This window comes from Augochlora pura, chromosome 11 (assembly GCF_028453695.1).
Source record: "Augochlora pura isolate Apur16 chromosome 11, APUR_v2.2.1, whole genome shotgun sequence".
Classification (NCBI taxonomy): domain Eukaryota; kingdom Metazoa; phylum Arthropoda; class Insecta; order Hymenoptera; family Halictidae; genus Augochlora; species Augochlora pura.
Window position 1 is genome coordinate 12,991,309 of NC_135782.1, and position 3,610 is coordinate 12,994,918.

At 36.5% G+C, this 3,610-nt stretch overlaps 1 protein-coding gene and 1 non-coding gene across 2 annotated transcripts in view; both read left to right on the top strand.

Annotated features, from left to right (window-relative positions):
- The window catches only part of Tet (tet methylcytosine dioxygenase-like), a 220,543-nt gene that overhangs the window by 77,775 nt on the left and 139,158 nt on the right, over positions 1-3,610 (top strand). The gene's annotated exons all lie outside the window — the stretch shown is intronic.
- LOC144477405 (U6 spliceosomal RNA) lies at positions 630-731 on the top strand. The gene has a single exon (XR_013495191.1). It is a non-coding gene; the product is annotated as a U6 spliceosomal RNA (small nuclear RNA).

Genomic DNA, 3,610 nt, shown 5'->3' on the forward strand with positions numbered 1-3,610 from the left:
AATTAGATTTCGCGGTTTTCCGGCATTTTTCCACCTTTAGCGGCTTCCTAAAATTTTGAAAAAAATATGGCTTATTTTGGACATCAAGCCGGATGTTATAGAATTTTTTCAGGTAAAAAAAATTTTCCCGTTAAAATCAGGGTCGCCACAGTAATATTCCTGATGAATTAATCACAAATAATATATTATAACAGAACTGTCAACATTCATTTTTATGGAAAAGCTGTAATAAAAATATATAATAACTAACTTTTTCTGTAATGAAAAACTTAAAAATTTATAGACCGAATTTAATTTTACTGCTTTTTTCAGTTGCCAAATTGATTAACTCCACCAGTCACATAAAAACTGTAACATTACCGACGATTATTTTTTGGCTATTCTTTCTTGTTAATTTTATACATCGTTAAATGAAAGCTATATCTGTATTTATGCATTCTACATTATATATGTGAATCTATGTTATAACAGGAATTTTAAAAAACAATGTACATCATTTAATCGCGTTTCTCGACTTTTTGTTTTATGGAGTTAGTCGATGTGTGCACTGAACGGCTCAAATGTAGAGTATATTATGTATAGTAATCCTAAATTTAACATACACTAAAATTAATTATATCTTATATTTTATTATTAATTATATAATAACACATACGAAAATTGGAACGATACAGAGAAGATTAGCATGGCCTCTGCGCCAAGTATATTATGTATAGTAATTCTAAATTTAATAAAATCATTTAATCACAATCAATATTGCTCCAAGATTCGGATAACTGAGGTTATGTTCGACAAATTCCATAGAGAAGCTTCTGATTTAATTTATAATCGAATAATTAATTTATAATCAAATAATTTAATTATATTAAAATAATTAATTTATAATAAAATAATTGAATTATAATCAAGTAATTGACATATAACTAAATAACTAGCTTATAATCAAATAATAGCTTTGTAATCCGGTTAAACGAGGTTCGGATGTCGCTTATCCGAATAAACGAAGCTCGAACAACCATAGTCTGGATAATCGAGTTCCGGGATGAACGAGATTCGGACGAGCGAGTTGCACCGTCGAAATCGGCCGAGAATTCCGTCGATCTCAGGGGAGGGGGATTGAAACGGCCGTAACCGACCTGTGTGCCTCGTGCGCCGATCGCGTGCACTGTTTTTTCCACAGCGCACGTTTGCACCATTGTGTTGCCCACCGTCTTAGTCACAATCTTCTAAACGATAAGAGAGCCGTGACGCGCGGAGGTGCGTGGCGCTGCGGTGAGTTCACCGGCCGGGGTCACCCGTGTGACTCACTACGGAAAATCGTTGCTGCGTGTGTGTTTACAGAAAGCGATCGTTGCGATTCGGTTGACGGCCGGGTACTCCAGTAAATCGCGGGAAAATTATTGTTTCACCCCGAGTGGGTCAATCCACTGCGGAGGAACAATTGTCGAACGAAGGATATAATAGGAAATTGGTAATTGTTTAATTGTATTCGTTATTTTACAATTACTATCTTTGTTAATTTTATTTTGTTTTTAGACCAAGTTTTGTGTACTATTTAATCGAGGCTTAGAATTGTGTCAACGTTGTTAACATTTGCGTTCTTAACTATTGTGTTTGATAATAAAATTGTAGGTTATTGTAAATGTTATTTAAATATTTAGGATTTAATGAATGGGTATTTATGATGCGGTAAATAATTGCAATGTAACGAATAAATATTTATGGTGTAATAAGTAACTATTTATGATATGACAAATAAGTATTCATTATATAATAAATAAATATTTATCATATAGTACAGTAATATCATATAACACAATATAATATTTATAATATAACAAATGAACATTTATGACATCACATAGTATAATATTTAGGATATAATAAATGAACATTCATCACACAATAAAATATAATATTTGTCATATCATATTATAATTATCATTTAACACAACGCATCACTTACTATAATAAATAAATATTTATCGCATAAACATTCGTCCCAAACTAATTGTACAAAAACATATTGCAACAATATATGCCGCACTATATTGAAATCGTCCAAGGGATTCAAATCGAGCAGATGTTGACAATTCCGCTCGCAATGAGTGGATCGCGCGCGCGCGTGCGCGAAGGCAGCGAAGCGGCGCGAGTACCTCTCGTAGATCAAACGGCCGCGGAGAACGCGTCCCTCGCGAGAGGGTGCCGATCAATCTGGCCGGCGCTCGGCGCACCGGTTTCGACAGTCGAATCCCATTTAATAGCTGGGAGGCTGTCGGGGGCGAAGTGAGATCCACCGCGATCTACCGGACCCTAAGCGGGACAGATCGGAAGGAGCAGGCCTACGCGCGTCCAATCGCGGGTGTTCCGTGTATGGAGTCGTACGTGCGCGCGCCCCAATGCAGCGCGACACGGCCCGCGCGCGCAACTAATTCGAAGTAAGCCGCGCGGCTGATTCCAATTACAAATCGCCATTAGTTTTACTCGGGGGTCGGGAATCGGGTCAGAGATTGCCTGATTCTGTTCGATATCTCTTGTCCACTCTCGCTTCTCCCATTACCCCCCCCCCCCCCCCCCCCCCCCCCCCCCCCCCTCCCCCCGTAACTGTTCTATATCGATGACTCGTTTTTGCTTTTTTATTTTTATTTCGTTTTTGGAATTTATTTGACCGCCTTCTTGTTGTTCAGTTTTTGTTATTTTGTACTGTTTATTGTATTCCTTTTTTCGTCCTTTTCTCTCTGTTGTCTTTTTATCGCGTGAGTTTTTATTGTTATTGTTTATATCGTAATTGTTTAATTTTCTTGGATGGTTTTTTCTACTCTTTGTCCCTCTCTTTCTCTCTTTCGCGTTTTTTTTCCTTGGCATTTTGTAATGTCACTCTCTCTCTCTCTCTCTCTATCGTCTTTTTATTCTGGTTTTCTCTACCGTGTCGTTTTTGGTTCTATTTTGTATATATACATCTATTTTGTATATTTTGTAGATATCGTTTTTTTTCTATTGTTTTCCTGTTTGCTGACTCTGTCCCTTTATCATTGCTCTATAGTGTACGTTTGTCGACTATTGTAACCTATAGTCTCTCTACTGTCTCTATTCTCCCTCTTTCTCTCTCTCCCTCTCTATCTATCTATCTATTTATCTATCTATCTACCCATTTGTCTCTCACTCTATTGTCTTCCTATATTGTTACCCTATATCGTCTCTATCCATCGTCTCTCTATACTGTCACTGTCTATTGTTTTCCTCTAACGTCTCTCTAGGTTGTTTCTTTCTATCGTTTTTCTCTCTATCGTCTCTGTATATTATTTCTTTCCCGTCCCTTTATATTGCCTTCCTCTATCGTCCATCTATAGATATTACTTCTCTCTATTGTCTCTGTATAGTATTAGTTCCCTCTATCGTCTCTCTATAATATTACTTCTCTCTATCATCTCTCTATAATATTACTTCTCTCTATTGTCTCTCTATAATATTACTTCTCTCTATAGTCTCTGTATATTGTCTTTATGTACCGTTTCTTCCTATTATCTCTCTCTATCGTCTTTATATCTGTCTATATTGCTTCTCTCTATCCCCTCTCTATATTCTTTTTATTATCTTGTTCTACTATCTT